Source organism: Felis catus, chromosome B3 (assembly GCF_018350175.1).
Source record: "Felis catus isolate Fca126 chromosome B3, F.catus_Fca126_mat1.0, whole genome shotgun sequence".
Taxonomy (NCBI): domain Eukaryota; kingdom Metazoa; phylum Chordata; class Mammalia; order Carnivora; family Felidae; genus Felis; species Felis catus.
Window position 1 is genome coordinate 11,763,650 of NC_058373.1, and position 18,371 is coordinate 11,782,020.

Consider the following 18,371-nt stretch of genomic DNA (forward strand, 5'->3'; position numbering starts at 1 on the left):
AAACGCTATCCATTTGGGTTGACCAGAAATCCAGACATTACTGGACCTCTACCGCACTATGTATGCCCCCCACCTCTTATTTCTTCTTCCACCTCCATTTTGTGCTGGCCTTGGCTCATGTGTGATAATCAAGCACTCGGAAGTCCCTTTGGTCATCAGTCCACAATGTTTCTCACTGAGATGCCTCTTGTTCTAGCTCACGTGGTTCTTTCAGATTCTGGAGCACTGCTGTGTTTGTGCCACGCATCTGGGCACTGGCTCTCCAGCAGGCTGGCTGGACCTGGGCACGGAGCCAGCCTGTCTGGGAGTTTTTACAGCTGCCCTCTCCTCTGGGGACATGGTTGCCAGACACCAGTGAAATCTTCAGTTCCTTGGCCTCAGCACTAAGATTTAAAGCTGAAATCATCGATGTAGGGTGGGAGAAAGATGATCTAAAGTAGGGTGTTCAAATAATTTTGAACACCCTATAAAAAGAATTTTATAAATCTACGTGTCTCTTCACAAATTTTAAAGTTAGCATGCAAATTTTTTCATTCCCCAATTAAGCAATTACAAATTATATGATTTCTAATCTATTAAACTAGTGGCATTTTTAAATTGTTATACCACTCTTTTAAACCTATCCGGTGGAAGGAACCTAATAAATACAGTGAGTTGATACCTATCATTAATCTTTTAGGAAACACATGAGCAAGCCCTTCAAAAAGCACAAACATGGGGTGCCTGGGTGGCTCAGTCAGTTAGGCTTAAGTCTGACTTCAACTCAGGTCATGATCTCATGGTTTGTGAGTTTGAGCCTCACGTTGGACTCTGTGCTGACAGCTCAGAGCCTGGAGCCTGCTTGGGATTCTGTGTCTCCCTATCTCTCTGCCCCTCCCTGCTCATGTTCTGTCTTTCATTCTCGCTCTCAAAAATAAACAAACATTGGGGCGCCTGGGTGGCTCAGTCGGTTAAGCATCCGACTTCAGCTCAGGTCATGATCTCGCGGTCCATGAGTTCAAGCCCCGCGTGGGGCTCTGGGCTGATGGCTCAGAGCCTGGAGCCTGCTACCGATTCTGTGTCTCCCTCTCTCTCTCTGCCCCTCCCCCGTGCATGCTCTGTCTCTCTCTGTCTCAAAAATAAAGAAACTTTTAAAAAAAATTAAAAAATCGGGGCTCCTGGGTGGCTTGGTCAGTTAAGTGCCCGACTTCGGCTCAGGTCATGATCTCACGGTCCGTGAGTTCGAGCCCCGCGTCAGGCTCTGTGCTGACAGCTCAGAGCCTGGAGCCTGTTTCAGATTCTGTGTCTCCCTCTCTCTCTGCCCCTCCCATGTTCATGCTCTGTCTCTCTCTGTCTAAAAAATAAATAAATGTTAAAAAAAATTTTTTTTAATAAATAAATATTAAAAAAAAAAAAAAAAGCACACACTTTGGGCACCTGGGTGGCTCAGTTGGTTAAGCGTCTGACTCTTGGTTTCAGCTCAAGTCATGATCTCATAGTTTCGTGAGTTTGAAACCCACATCGGGCTCTGTGGTGGTAGCTCGGGATTCTCTCTCTCTCTCCCTCTTTCTCTGCCCCTCCCCCACTTGTTCTGTCTCTGTCTCTCTCAAAAATAAATAAACTTAAAAAAAAAAAAAAGCAAAAGCTGTATCAATGCCCTCCAGCCAAAGATGACCATGAACAACTTGAGCTTACAGACTCATTGCAACAAGGGAGAACATTAACCATGGGGAACTGCAGGCCATCTCAGTGACAAGGTATCAGAAAAGACTCATAGGATTTGGGGTTGTGTTACTTTCAGGGAGACTTCAAAGAACCAGGGCTTTGCTCTGAATTAGATGCTGTCAGGAAGCAGGAGTAATTCTATGTGGGGTTAAATAAATCTTATCTAGAAGGAGAAAATAATAGGGAAAGCTAACACTTTAAATGATAGAGAAGCAATCACTTATAGTAGCTGGGAGAACAGATTTATATTAGTTTCCTATTGCTTCAGACAAATTACCATAAATTTAGCAACTGTTTATTAAACACCATTATCTCAGCATCTGTGGGTCAAGTTGTGGAGTAACCTAACTAGGTCCTCTGCTCGGGGTCTCACAAGGCTAGAAATCGAGTGCCAGGAGGCTCCATTCTCATCTGGAGACTGGACTAGGGAAGAATTCATCTTCAAGCTCCCTCAAGTTGTTGGTAGAATCCATTTCTTTGAAGGAATAGAATTCATGTCAATGTGTTTCTTCAAAGCCGAAAAAAAAGAGAGAATCTGCTACTGAAGTCTCTACCATCTACTATCAGGGAAAGCCTAGACCTTCTTCCAAAGGGCTACCCTGATTAGGTCAGGCCCACCCAGGAAAGTCTTCCTTTCTTGAATTCAAAATCACCTGATCAGGTACCTTAATTACATCTGCAAAATGCCTTCAACTTTGCCAATAATTTAAAATAACCATCACCTTTATCAGATTCAGTTTGTTAGGAGCAAGTTACAGGTCCCACTCACTCAAGGCATGGACACTGGAGAGTGAGAATCACGAGGGCCCTCCTAGGGGGTATCGACGAGAGGGATGTTTAGTATCACTTTGGTTTGCACAGTGACCTTGTTTTTGCCCATGCTTAGACAAGATTATAAGACAGTCCTATTTCTTTTGTGGCTCACATCGCCACGGTCAAAGAATGACCCTACACGATGCTGGTGAACTATGAGATCATCATGTTGCTCAGGAGGACACCACAGCCTCGCAGGGAGTCCTGGGTCAGCTTCTAACAACACAGAGGCCAAGCTCTTAGTGTCAGGGTAGCCTCCAGATGTCAGAGGCTGCCTCTTTCTTACTTTACAACTTTCCTTTGTCCCTTGATTATTTCTCTTCCATTTCCCCCATATAACTGCACTCTAATGTAACCATTTGTATTCTTGAAAGTCTTTTTTTTTTTTTCAACATTTATTTATTTTTGGGACAGAGAGAGACAGAGCGTGAACAGGGGAGGGGCAGAGAGAGGGAGACACAGAATCGGAAACAGGCTCCAGGCTCTGAGCCATCAGCCCAGAGCCCGACGTGGGGCTCGAATTCACGGACCGCGAGATCGTGACCTGGCTGAAGTCGGACGCTTAACCGACTGCGCCACCCAGGCGCCCCTTGAAAGTCTTTTATAGACTGCTCTGCCAGACTGCTCAGTGGCCAAAATATGAATATAAATTGAACATTTGTATTCTCTGTATAAGGCTAATGTTAAAAAGAAATCTTTTCAGCTTGACTTGCCGTAACAATTATGATTAGCACACAACTGACTGATGCAACACAGAGATATACATTTTGACATACAATTTTTAATTGTATAAAGTAAAATTTTACCAAAATGTATCTACTAATGAAACAAATGGGTTGGTTTTATTTCCAATTAATTCATGTATTCATGGATGAGCATTAATAATTGCCAGCATAAGAAAGATTCAACCTCAGTTTCATTTCTAAGTTTTGCCTATATAGATGAGAGCACTAAGATACATAACTGGATATGGAAGGGTTATCGTGAAAGTAATGTCATTCATGCCCGTGAACTTTTTGGAATTATATGCCCATTGCAACTGGGTTAAATCAACACTTGTTAAGCAGAACCTGAGGGTGTGGAAGGTGAACCTCCTTCAACAAAATACCACAAGGTAATTAAAACAGACAAAGTTAGGGGAGCCTGGGTGGCTCAGTTGGTTAAGCGTCCAACTTTGGCTCGGGTCATGATCTCACGGTCCATGGGTTCAAGCCCCACATTGGGCTCCGTGCGGACAGCTCAGAGCCTGGAGCCTGCTTAGGATTCTGTGCCTCCCTCTCTCTCTACCCCTCCTCTGTTCATTCTCTCTCTCTCTCTCTCTCTCTCTCTCTCTCTCTCTCTCTCAAAAATAAATAAACATTAAAAAAAATAAAAATTAGAAAAAGAGACAAAGTTATTTTGTCTCACTGGTCCTGGAGGAGGTATCTAGCATACCGAGATGCCACATAGGGTGGAAAGGAGGTCAGAGAGTGTGGCTGGCATCTAGGGAGAGGCCAAGACCACAGCCCATACAGACAGGTTGGTCACACAAAATGATGTTGATGGGCACCTGGCTGGCTCAGTTGGTGGAGTGTGGGACTCTTGATCTCGGAGTTGTGAGATCAAGCCCCACATTGGGTATAGAGATTACTTTAAAATAAAATCTTAGGGGCACCTGGGTGGCTCAGTCGGTTAAGCATCCGACTTCGGCTCAGGTCATGATCTCACGGTCCGTGAGTTCGAGCCCCATGTCGGGCTCTGGGCTGACAGCTCAAAGCCTGGAGCCTGTTTCAGATTCTGTGTCTCCCTCTCTCTCTGCCCCTCCCCTGTTCATGCTCTGTCTCTCTCTGTCTCAAAAATAAATAATAAAAACCGTTAAAAAATAAATAAATAATAAATAAATAAAATAAAATAAAATCTGAAACAACAACAAAAAGATGCTGAGGTAGTAATATTACGTAGCAGTTTAGCTAAATTCTCATCAATGTGATCTAACATCAAAATTATTCATAAAAGGGGAGCCTGGCTGGCTCATCCAATAGAGCATGCAACTCTTGATTTCAGGGTCATGAGTTCAAGCCCCATGTAGGGTGTATAGACTACTTTAAAAAAATTATTCAGGGGCGCCTGAGTGGCTCAGTTGGTTAAGCATCTGACCTTGATTTCAGCTCAGGTCATGATCTCATAGTTCTTTAGATGGAGCCCTGCATCAGCATGAATCCCTGCTTGGGATTCTCTCTCTCCCTCTCTACCCATCCCCCACTCACACGTGCTCTCTCTCAAAATAAATTAATAAACATTTTTTAAAATAACAAATAAATATTAAATATTGTTCAAATATTAAAAAAAAATTGCCAACCTCAAACCTAACACCAATATTTTTTAGTCAACTCCTTGTTGGTAGCTTAAAGGCTTGTACACTCAGCATAATGTGCCAGAGTTAGATTCAGGATGGGCCAGAGAGAAAAATGGAGATTAAGAAAGACGAAGCCAGAAAAAAAAAAAAAACACACAAAACCCCGTCCTTTCATCTCAAAGGGGCTGCCAGGAAATCAATTTTAGAAAAGAGTGCATGTGAAAACAGAGGATCTGGAAATTGATTCCCGTAAAGCAATCACCATACTATATATAATGTAAATGCATGAATGCTCCAATTTGAAGAAGATGCTGATCTAAACATTCTAAGAGCTTTGTATCTGAAGGAAGATAAGAAATTGATTAACCTGTTTAAAAAAAAGAAAGAAAAACACGCCCAAGATGGAGTCACTCATGCTAGGCCATGTCACTAAACTGGGGCTTAATATCTAACCTAACTGCAATTTCAACCTTCCCAGAAACATAGTCCGAACCAGGCAGTCAGGAGTTTTCTGGTCAACACCAAGGAGGTTACTGTCACATGGGCCCTCTCCACTCCCCGGAGAAGAAGATGAGGTAATCTGTATGATAAAACCCTTTGCTCTTCCCTGTTGGAGAAAGTGACCTAGCTTGAAATAATCCTTTCCTTTCTTCTGCTAATAACTTCCTTCTTCCTGTACTCTCCATCTTATAAAAACCTTCCATTTGGTACAACTTCTTGGAGCTCCCTTCTACTTACCGGACTGGGTGCTTCCCAGTTTGCGAATCACTTGATAAAACCAATTAGATCTTCATCTTTGTTCTTTAACAAACTTTAAAAAAAAATTTGGGGAGAGTGTGAGCAAGTGGAGGAGAGGGGCAGAGAGAGAGGAAGAGAGACAATCCCAAGCAGGTTCCTCACTCAGTGCAGAGCCCCATGCGAGGCTTGAACCCACAACCTGGGGTCATGACCTGAGCCAAAATCAAGAGTCAGACACTCAACTGACTGAGCCACCCAGAAGCCCCAACAAACTTTAAATAAATTTTGTTTAGTATATACATCAAAATATCTGGGGTAACCACTAGAAAGAATGAATATTTTTATATTGACACAGAATGTCCAAAATATCTGGAAGTAGGGTGTACTAGAATAAGGGAGAAAACAAAACCATCTATCACCCAAAAGAAGGAAGAAAGGTAGGTGATAGTGAAAGGGGAGGAGCCAAAAAAAAAAAAAGGAAATACAGATTTTAATAAGATGATAGGAAAAAAATCTAAATATATCGGCAATTATAATAAAGGGCAAAACTTTCCAATTAAAAAAAAAGATTTTTCAGACTGGATTTTGTAACAACAATCAAAAGGTTATACCTGCTATTTTAAAGAGAAGCCATCCCCCTCAAAAGAGAGACGGGGGAAGGAGGGAGGGAGGGAGAGAAGACATACAGAGAAAGGTGAAAAGCCCGAGATCAAAAATAATACAGCAGGCTAATACTAACTATAAGAAAGCTGATGTTGCTGTACCATCGGACAAAACAGGCTGTAAACAAAGAGATGACAACATAACTTCACGATAATAAAAGGTTGCATTCATCAGAAAAACATGAGTCTAACTTTGTATGCACCTAACATACAAAGCAAAAATTAACACAGCTGCAAGGAGAACTTGATAAATCCACCATCAAGTGAGAGATTCTGACATTCCTCTTTCAAAGAGATCAAGCTGCCCAAAAAATGGTAGAACTATATTAACAATCATATGAATAAAGATGGTTCCATTATTAAGTTTGGTCCAGGGGACATACATAGACCACAGCGTCCAGCAAATGGGGAAAGCACATTGTTTTCAAGCACACATGAAACATTTACAAAAAGCAGCCCCGTGATAGGCCAGTAGGATTACCTCAAAAAAATGACACCATACTGACCACGTGCTTGGACCACAATGCAGTTTGCAATTACACAAAGATAACAAGAAAACCCCGTGACTGGAAATGTAAGATACACTTCTAAATAACTCATGGATCAAAGAAGAAATCATAATAGAAATCTCAAAACACGTAGAAGTGAACCATAACAAAATAACTATAACCTGAGACATACAGGATTTAAGAAAATATCAATTAGATGGAAGTTTACAGCCTACAAAAGTTTACATTAGAAAATAAGAAATGTTGGGGCCTCTGGGTGGCTCAGTTGGTTAAGTGTCTGACTCTGGCTCAGGTTATGATCTCGTGGTTCATGGGTTTGAGCCCCATGTCGGGCTCTGTGCTGACAACTCAGAGCCTGGAGCCTGCTTTGGATTCTATGTCTCCCTCTCTCTTCCTACCCACCCCCCCCCCGCCCCCGACTCACACTGTCTCTCTCTCTCAAAATAAATAAGCATTAAAAAAAAAAACAAATCTTAAAAAGAAAAGAAGAAATGTTGGGCACCTGGGTGGCTCACAGTTGGCTGAGCATCCAACTCCTGATTTCAGCTCAGATCATGATCCCAGGGACATGGGATTGAGCCTTGGGCTCTGGGCTTAACGTGAAGCCTGCCTGAGATTCTCTCTCTCTCTCCCTCTGCCCCTCTCCCCCACTCATGCTCTCTCACTTTCTCTTTCTAAAGCAAAAAAATAATAAAAAAAATTTTTTTTAAGAAAATAAGAAACGTTACAAAATTAACGTGTTAGGGCTCAACTTCTAGAGGTACAAAGAATCTATCTCCCTCACCTCCTCACTCTTGACTTCCCTCACACCTTACCTATACTTTTCCCTCCTCTTTTTCCCTGTGCTTACTGAGTTCTTCCTGTGTACCCAGCACTGCCTCTTCCCTCACCGTCTTCATCATCAGTTCACTGACACTGTTCAGATTTCCCTCTGGTGTATTACTGGAAACACCCAGTGTACACAGTACCCAACATAACTGTCTTTGCACTCATTCATTCAACACCAATACCTGCTGACTCCCAACATGCACTAAGATGGCACAGACGCTATAGACACAGAAAGGAAGAAAGAAAGCCCAGTCCTTTCCCCCAGAGCAGAGGTCATCACAGGGTAGTCCCCAGACCACAACCATCATCATCAACTAGGTGCTTCTTTAAAAACGAAATTCTCAGGTCTACGCCTCACCTACTGAATCAGAAACTCTGGAGTGGGGCCTAACGCCCTGCCTTAACCAGCCCCCCAAAAGATGCTGACACAATGCCGGAGGACTCTGGAGACCCACTGCCCATAGGAGTTCAAAGTCCAGCAAACACAAACAAAAGAACACTTGGGGACAGCTGGAGAAGATATTACAGAAGGTGCAGGCGTATGAAGAGACAGGATCAGACAGACAGGATCGGGATCAGATCCTGAAAACCCTCAGTGCCTGCGGAAGGACTCTTTGCTTTGAGACCAATGAAGAGTCACTGAGAAGTAGGAAGGAGCTACAGAAATTTAAGCCATTATAGCGATATCCTGAGTCATCACAGCCACACCAATTATACAGTAGAATTTCCAAGCAGATTTCTTCACAAGCCAGGCACATGATGATTACCTTTTTATCAATGGGAATATTTGAAACAAAAATTGTCATTGGTAATGAATGTCCAGGGCCATCTGTCTCGGTGTTAAGGTGCTAGCATGATCTTACATCTGAGAGCAAGGATTGAATAATCTCACAGTTTGTTTGTTTTTTTTAATGTTTACTTATTTTTGAGAAGAGAGAAACAGAACGTGAGTGGGGGAGGGGTAGACAGAGAGGGAGATACAGAATCCGAAGACGGCTCCAGGCTCCGCAGTGTTAGCACAGAGCCCAGATGTGGGGCTTGAACTCATGAACTGTGAGATCACGACCTGAGCTGAAGTTGGACTCTGAACTGAGCCCCCCAAGTGCCCCCAGATAATCTCACAGTTTTGAAGGTATGCCTGCATTGCTTAGGCACTGAGGAGCCCATAATGCAAATGCTGGTGATTAACTCAGATACCTCCATTATGAACAAATATTCGTTCCATGAGAAGGCCTATCCATGGCCCCTGATCTGGAGACACCAACCCCTTTGGATTCAGACGTAAGCATTTATTCAGACAAGGCTATCAAATTCATCTAAAAGCAGTTTTCCTTGAAGTTTTAGATAGCTGTGAAGGAGTGTTCCCTTGGAAGCCTGCACTTGAATAGCCGTTAAGAAGAGCAATGCATCAGGGGTGCCTGGGTGGCTCAGTTGGTTAAGTGTCCAACTTCGGCTCAGGTCATGATCTCAGGGTTCATGAGTTTGAGCCCAGCATCGGGCTCTGTGCTGACAGCTCAGAGCTTGATGCCTGCTTCCGATTCTGTGTCTCCCTCTCTCTGCCCCTCCCCTGCTCATGCTCTATCTCTGTCTCTCTCTCTCTCTCTCTCTCTCTCAAAAATAAATAAACACTAAAAAAAAAATTTAAGGGATGTCTGGGTGGCTCAGTCAGCTAAACGACTCTTGGTTTAACGACTCTTGGTTTTCAGATCAGGTCATGAGCTCACAGTTTCATGAGTTCGAGCCCCACATTGGGTTCTGTGTTGGCAGCGTGGAGCCTGTTTGGAATTCTCTCTCTCTCCCTCTCTCTCTGCCCCTCCCCCACTCATACTCTCTCAAAATAAATAAACTGTAAGAAATTAAAAAAAAAAAAAAAAAAAGAAGCAGTGCATCAAGTCAAGGCTTTGTCCTTAAATTCATTTGGATGGAGCTTTTTCAGGTCAGTCTCTGAGTACTGCATAGATCTGATCCCCAAACTGCTGATAACATTCAGTTATTAAAAAATCCCTGGGGTAGTCAAAGAATCAGATCCGTTGTTAATCTCTACTGAGTCAAGAGAATTAACCAACCAAGTTTAATTTAATTTAAGTCTTTCTTACTGACTTAATAATTATTTGTAAGCACAAAGCATCCTTCCTTATGTAAGATCTGCAGGAAATTAATCACTTTTCCCTCTGGACAGGTTATTTGCATTCTTTTCAACATTTTTAAAGAGGAAATACATAACGCTTGGTACAAAATGCAAAAGATATCAAAGAGCACATGGGGGGGAGGGGAAGGCACACAGCAAAAAGTACATCATCTGGTTCCCTCCCCCAGACACAGCCTCTGGCGACTATGGAAAGCATGTACATATGCCCTGTTTTGGATTTTTTTTTTTTTTTTGGTATTACACCAAAAGTAAAACAGTCTATACTGTTTTCAACACTGTAATGTTCTATTTTGGTGACTATTCTGTACCAGTTCAGGAGAAGCCCCATTTTTTGTTATTCCACTGTGAGGTTATGTCTACTTTATATCACTGATCCCCTACACACAGACATTTAAATGGCTTCCAACCTTTTGTTACTTCAAACAGTGCTGAAAATTAAATCCTGGTATAAAAATCTATCCTCTGTACAAAAGGATAAACAAAAGGCAGTAAATACCTACAATGGAATATTATCCAACCTTAAAAAAAGAAAAAAGAAAAAAAGGACATTCAGAGGCACCTGGGTGGCTCAGTCAGTTAAGTGTCCGACTTCAGCTCAGGTCATGATCTCACGGTTTGTGGGTTCGAGCCCCACATGGGGCTGTCTGCTATCAGCACAGAGCCTGCTTCGGATCTTCAGTCCCCCTCTCTCTGCCCCTCCCCCGCTCACACGCTCACATATGCACAGTCTCTCTCAAAAATAAATAAACATTAAAAAAAAAAAAAAGGACCGGGGCGCCTGGGTGGCTCAGTCGGTTAAGCGTCCGACTTCAGCTCAGGTCACGATCTCGCGTGAGTTGGAGCCCCGCGTCGGCTCTGGGCTGATGGCTCAGAGCCTGGAGCCTGCTTCCCATTCTGTGTCTCCCTCTCTCTCTGCCCCTCCCCCGTTCATGCTCTGTCTCTCTCTGTCTCAAAAATAAATAAACGTTAAAAAAAATAAAATAAAATAAAATAAAAAGGACATTCGGACACATGCGATAACATGCATGATCCTTGAGGGCATTATGCTGAGTGAAGGAAGCCAGTCACAAAAGGACCAGTCCTGCATGATTCCACCAAACCTAAAGAAGTCAAACCCGTAGAGACGGAAAGCCAAATGGTAGTGACCAGAAGTGGGGGGAGGGGAGGGAAGTAGAGACTTGGTGGATAATGGGCACAGAGCTTCAGTTTCACAAGGTGAAAAATGTTCCGGAGACGGATGGTGGTGATGATGGAACAACAGTATAACCACACTTAATGCCACTGAACTGTACGCTGAGAAATGCTTAAGATTGTACGTTGTATGTTATATGTATTTTACCACAATTTTTAAAAACCCATTTTCTTGGGGTGCCTGGGTGGCTCAGTCAGTTGAGGGTCTGACTCTTGATTTCGGCTCAGGTCATGATCTCACAGTTTGTAGGATCAAGCCCCGCATCGGGCTCTGCATTTACAGTGTGGAGCCTGCTTGGAAGCCTCTCTCTCCTTTTGTCTCTGCCCCTGTCCTGCTCATGCTTGCTCTCTCTCAAAATAAACAAATAAACATTTGGGGGGGGGGGGGAAATCCATTTTCTGTCCTCTTATGTATTCATTTATTCATTCATGCATTTGTTCAGTCGTCCCTTAAACCTATGTATGCCAGGATCAGACAGTTAGGCAGTTTTATCCTCAGGTTGAGGAACACAAAAGGGAATTAAGTAGCCAAAGAAATGCTGCGAGCAGAAAGTTCGGAATGTGAAAAACCAGAATGCCACATTAGAGGAAAAAGGATAGAGAGGTAAGGAGGGGCCAGATATAAAGGCCTCGGGCATCGTACTAAAGGAGAGATTTTATTCTGTGAGAATAAATGATTATCCTCAAAGGTTTGGGGCAACATCAACCACCTGACCTGTGTGTTAGCAGAGCTGTGGCTTCCAGGTGGAGGCTGGACAGAGACTGAAGCTGACGGAGAATCCCTCTGTACTTTTTTCCTCCATCGGGGGAAGAGTAACAGTGAAGGTTGGTGGATCTTGACCTGCCGGGAAAAGACAGAAAGGAAACAGAACTGCAATAAATTAGGGTATAATTCACTGCTCAAGTAGTTTTCAAAGTGTGGTCTCTAGACCAACTACATTAGCATCCCCTGGGAGCTGGTTAGAAATGCAAATTCTCTGGCTCTCTCCCAGCCCCACTGAGTCAGACACTCTGGGGGTGGGGCCTCAACAACCTATGCTTTAACAAGCAGAGGTGATTCTGATGCAAGTTCACATTTAAAATTTTTTTTTAACGTTTATTTAAAATTTTTGAGAGAGAGAAAGAGAGAGAGCATGCACACAAGTGGGGGAGGGACAGACAGAGAGGGAGACACAGAATCCGAAGCAGGCTCCAGGCTCTGAGCTGTCAGCACAAAGCCCCATGTGGGGCTCGAACCCACGAACGATGAGACCGTGACCTGAGAAGTCGGACACAACCAACTAAGCCACCCAGGTGCCCTGAAAGTTCACATTTAAAACCATTCTCTACAACAGAATTCACCACAGATCTCTTTTAAATAGTACGCATCTTACTTCTCCACCCAACTTGCCAGTAAAAGTTAACACTGTGGCTCCCTTTACTTTATTTGACATAGATAACATTATTGGGGCACCTGGGTGGCTCAGAGCTGAAGCGTCTGACTTCAGCTCAGGTCATGATCTCACAGCTCTGCTCGTGAGCTCGAGCCCCACATCAGGCTCCCTGCTGTCTTCGCAGAACCACACTGGATCCTCTCTCTTCCCCACCACCCACCCCCCCCCCCCCCGCCACCACCCTCTCTCTCTGCCACTCCTCCGCGCTTTCTCTCTCTCTCAAAAATAAATAAACATTAAAAATATATACATCAAATTTACCTGCCCATCCAAAATGTACTTGCATGAAGTTTTCAGGAACATAACACAAAGTACAACTGTTTCATACACTTCATATATGTTCTCCCTTGTTTCAAAAACCATTTGAGACAGCTGGTGTACGTATAATTAATGTTTACCACAGATCTCAAGTGTGCTTTCAGAAGATTGTTTCAAAATGTACTCCATGAAAGATGTGAGGCTTTGTAGAGACTTATCTAAGGCTTTGGAGAGACTTAAAGACCAGAGCTTTCTAGGCCACAAAGTCCAAAAGCCTAGGAAATACAGGCCAAGAAAAAGTATGTGCAAACCCCCCAGAAAGACTGCATATCCAATAGTCCAGGGGCCTTCGAAATGAGAGCACTCACAGGTCCCCGGCTGCAGCATAAGCAACCCTCCGGGAATTCAGACGTTTTATTGAAATCTGAAGAGCCCCAGAGTACCCTCTCTAGTTCCAAAATATGTTTCCTGCCATTAAAGAGGGTTTTGTTCAAGCCCTCTGCAACCACTACAACAATCCCAGTTGTCCTATGGGTAGAATTCATATGCTAAGTGGCAGAAATGCAGAAGCAGTGAGGCAGAGTTAAAAAAACACAGGCTCTGTTTCCTGGTGTTGAATGAAGGGTCTTCCCTCTAGCCCCTGACCCTGGACAGACCGCTTTGCTCAGGCATCAAGTAGGCAGTCTTTTCACGTGTCTCTTACAGTACTTGAAGCAAGGCCAGCGCGCAACAAGTATCTATTATTCTTATTCGTGTATTGATTTCCTTCTGTGCCAGGAGCAGAGTGACAAATCTCCACCATGAAGGGCAATCATTGACGATGGGCCCAGCGGGATAATAACATGAGTTGCCACTAGATGGCAGTAACGGTGCTAAGTAATTAGTTATTAACGTTGGTTCGCCGAAATGAGCGCTATTTGTTGCTCAGTATTAACTCATTCACTCATTCAGGAAGTAATTATTCAATACCTTCTATGTGCCTGGCACCACAAGGATCAGCAAAGGAAGACATAGCCTCTTTCCACAGACTTTACAGTTCCAGGTGAGAAAATGGACAAAGAATCACACCAGTAAAATATCACAAGGGTTGTGATACTGCACAAGGGGAGAGCCGGCCCCCCGGGGAGGAGAGCAACCCTGAGAATGAGGTGAGGCCAAGAAGGGGTAGCTGCTAAGGTCTGAAGAACAGGACTTGGTGGGTAAGGGGAGGGAAGGGAGCACTCAGGTGGAGGGAAGAGCCTGTCAAAGGCTCCCAAGTGAGAGGGAGGACTGTAGCTGGAACCCACAGGACTGGGCAGTGGGCTGGGAGCTGCCCATCCTGGAGGGGTGAGCAGGAGCCAAGCCGCGAAGGGCCTCATAAGCCTTGCTCACTCAGGGGATGTGGGTCTAGATCCAAAAAGCAATAGGTCACTGAAGGGTTCTGCACCCTGGGGAGGGACAGAGCTGGGTGGCTAAACTGGATTTGCCTTTGACAAGGTCAGAACTGCATTCTGACGGGGTCACTTGTCTCTGCTCCAGGGATTCCACTGAGGGCTAGCCAGGTGGATGTAGGGAGACCAGCTAGAGAACCGTCTATGGGGTCCAGGAAGGAAGGAGGAGCCTGGGATCAGGATAGGGGCAATGGAGATAAAGAGACAGTTTGGCTCAATGGCTAGGGGGTGGGCGCGGGAAAGTGCCAGAGACAGCACAGGAGATGGAAGGGAAACCGAGGCGGGGGGGGGGGGGGGGAGGGTCTTGAATAGTGGTTGGGTAGTGGGGAGTCATGAGCTCAGTGTTAGACGGCGCTATGAGGGGTTTCTGGGACATCTAGCAGAAACATCCAGAAGGGAAAGGAACATCTGAGTCTAGAGTTCAAAGACAGAACCATGTAGAGTCAGGTGGGCAGGGATGAGACCACCATGGAGTGAAGACTGGAGAAGCATTGAGGCCATCTGGATGAAGACCAGCAAGTGGTAAAGGAAAGGAAGAGACACTGAAGGCAGCATTAGAAACCTGACTACAAGGGCTGCCTGGCTGGCTCAGTGGGTGGGGTATGTGACTCTGGATCTCGGGGTTGTGGGTTCGAGCCCCACCTTGGATGTAGAGATTACTTAAAATTAAAATATTAAATAAAAAAAAAAATCTAACTGCAGGCAGAGGACAAAATACAGATAAGGGAAGGTTTCAAAAGAATCAAAGCCACAAAGAACAAAACGGGGAGAAAAGATTACAACTAGCATGTGGTTCCATTCCGGTCCCAATAAACTGCTCATCCTACTTATTTACCTCTCTAAACCCTAGGTTCCTGAACTTTAATATAGGAATGCTCTGCAATTCTCATATAAATAAAAAGAAAGTGAGAAGAAGGGCACCCGGGTTGGCTCAGTCGGTTGAGTGTCTGATTCTTGATTTCTGTTCAGGTCATGCTCCCAGGGTTGTGGGGTCCATGCTAAGCATGGAGCCTTCTTGGAATTCTCTCTTTTCCTCTGCCCCTCCCCCAGCTCGAACACTCTCTCTTTTAAAAAAAAAGGGGGGGGGAGGGGAAAAGATAAAGCAAATGTGGCTAAATGTTAATTGGTGAATCTAATTTAATGCTATGGCCATAGTCCTTTTGCAATATTATCAAATCAACACATTACCTAACTCAAACTTACATAATGTTATATGTCAATTATACCTCAATGAAGGTGGGAAAAATCGGTTAATCGCTGATACAGATGTTTGTGAGACTATTCTTGTAGTTTTTCAGTAGCCCTGAAATTATCTAAATAAAAAGTGTTTAACAACAAAGAAATACCTGGTGGGGACCACAAGTACAGATTAAACCAGGTTGACTACTGGCTAAGAATTGTGGGTTGAGGGAAGCATGGGGGTTCATAACACTATTTTTTGCTTCTTTTTTTAAAGTAGGCTCCATGCCCAGTATGGGGCTCAAACTCACAACCCTGAGATTAAGAGTCTCATGCTTTACCGACTGAGCCAGCTAGGCACCCTAATTTTCTACTTCTGTAGATTTTTTTTCATAACAATAAGTTTTTTTAAAAAACAGTTGCTGGGGTTGGAGGGGAAGATATGCAAAGTGCCAGCACCTGGTTCTGTTTGTTTAGTGGAGATGTGTTTCTATTTGTTCTTCCCTAGGGTCAAAGCTTATGCTATAATGCCATTTTCTTCTCGGATTTGCTATAAAATATAAGGTTTGGGTTGGAGTAGGGATTTTTTTGTTGTTTTTTGTTTTCGCCTTAAAACAGCTGATGACTGGGGCGCCTGGGTGGCTCAGTCGGTTAAGCATCTGACTTCGGCTCAGGTCATGATCTCACAGTCTGTGGGTTCGAGCCCCAGTCAGGCTCTGTGCTGACAGCTCGGAGCCTGCTTCAGATTCTGTCTCCTTCTCTCTCTGCTCCCCCTCCCCCAAGCTCGTGCTCAGTCTCGTAAACATAAACAAACATTTTAAAAAATTAAAGAAATTAAAAAACCAGCTGATGACTTAAACACTGCTGATGACTAATTGGAAGCTTTAGCCCAATTCCTTGGATTTTAGAGTCCGACAGCTGAGAGGCCTTCCCTTCCAGCAGGCATAGCAACCCTAAGGGGTAGAAAGCCACAGCAATGCTGGGGACATAAATGTAGGAAGACAGAGGCCCCACTCGCCCTGCACTGCTCTGGTCACACACCAGGTTCCTGGGCTCCTCCTTCCTGGCTGCTGAAGGGGACCTTACAGCACCGAGGTCCCTGCTCCAGTCTGCGGGCACAAGTGCCCACTTTTCTGCCTCATCTCCTGCCTCACTCCGCCATCACCCCGTGTTCCAGCCACCCTAGACAACAGGCAGTTCCCAGCAGGACTTGGCTCTCTGCCACAGGCATGTTTTTGACCTTGGCTCACACGATGGCTCATGCCTGAAATGCCTGTGCCGGCATTTTCCCTGGCAACCCTGCCTGCTTCCCAGCTGGGCAAAAGTGAACTAGTTGCTTAACCTGCTAAAACTGTCTTTTCTTAGGGGATATTAATACCTTCCTCCTGGAATCGTTCTGCAGATCGGGAGAGACGGCATATAGGTGTAGCACTTACCATGAAGAAACAGCTCAACAAACACTAACGCTTAAAAGACTCTACTAGGATTATCTAATTCCTTGCTGGACTGTAGGCTCCTTGAGAACAGGGAATGTATCTATTTATCTTTGCATCTCTAATGTCTATCATAATACATAGCAGAAGGATGGACTTGCAAATACCCGTGATTCAGAATCACATGTGGGTTTGCTTTCGCTTGCTTGCAAAATACGGATTCCTTGGCTCCAGGCCTATTGGGAACAGGGTTCTGGTTAGTGCACAGTAGCCACTGAGTCAAGACATCACCCCCTGTGATCCTTATCAGTACCCACCTCTAACATGGACAACCGATATTTGCTAAATCATATGGAAAATGCCACTAAGACACTTCAAAACAAGTCGTGTCCTACCCTGAACTGGTTTCCTAGAGCAGCAGTGACAAATTCCACAAACCGGATGACTTAGAGCAACAGAAATTTGTTCCCTCCAAGTTCTGGAGGCTAGCAGTCCAAAAAGAAGGTGTTGGTAGGGCTGTGCTCTCTCGGAAGGCTCTAAAGGAAAAGCTGTTCCGCGCCTTTCTCTTTGCCTCTGGTGTTACCAGCACTCTTTGGCATTCCTTACAGTGTAAACATGTCACTCCAATCTCCACATCTGTAGTCATATGCTCTTCTGTCTCCTGCTTATGGGGATATGTGTGATGACAAGTAGGGTCCACCTTGACGATCCAAAATCTCCCCATCGTGAGATCCTTAACTTAATCACATCTGCAAGGGTTTTTTTGTTTGTTTTCTTGCTGTTATATTTTATTTTTTTATTTTTTTGCCAGACGAGATAACATTCACAGGTTCCGGAAATTACGATGTCTTCTGGGAGGGGCCATCATTCAGCGTACCACACACCCAAACCCTGGTGGATTAAACTGAAGTCGATCTGTAAGCTTCCCATGTGATTCCAGCTGTGAAAACTACTGAGCTGAGCACCAACTACAGGTTTGTTGAATGAACGAACAAATGACTTCCTCTACTGTGCCAAATCTCTTTCACTGACTTTAGCTATAGCCCTCACAAGGAGAGAGACCTTTCTAGAATATTCCATACCTAAAAAAGGGGGGGCGTTTTTGCAGTTCCTGACTCCCCAAATACAGTGGGCCACAGACACCTCCCAGCATTTAGCTCTCCCAGCATGACCCCTCTGCTCATTTAGCTCCCTTCCTTTGCAGTGCAAGTTTCTTCCAGGGAGTGCGGGGTGGGCAGACAGCTCCCTGGGCTGCTCAGTTTCCCCCTTGCCCCAGAAATGCTTGTGCAATACAGAACAGACTCACCAGGAAAAACTCGTGACTCACCCCTAGTTTACAACTTAAGAGACTAGGACTGTTGAAACATCTTAGCCCAAGGCCACTATGGGACTCCTGACTCCAGGCACATCATCACAGGAGGCAACCCAAGAGGAGTAACATCCTTCTTGGGGCTTCTCCCAGCGGGGCTTCTGCTGTAGGATAACACACTGTGCTGATAAATGTTTAACAAACGGTTCCCCAGGGGCAAAAGCCTTGGATTTGTAGCTTTACCTATTCCTGAGACATAAACAGTCCCATCATGCCAATTACAAGCTGCCAACATGATGTCACCAAGAGACAAGCACCTTCTCACCAGCCAACTCCCAGCCACTGACCTATGGAAAAACCACTCTTCTCTCAGTGAGGATTTGCAGGCCCAGGAACTGGA

General features: G+C 44.5%; 1 pseudogene; it reads left to right on the plus strand.

Annotated features, from left to right (window-relative positions):
• LOC101096319 overlaps positions 1-18,371 on the plus strand; it is a 60,642-nt pseudogene that overhangs the window by 39,977 nt on the left and 2,294 nt on the right.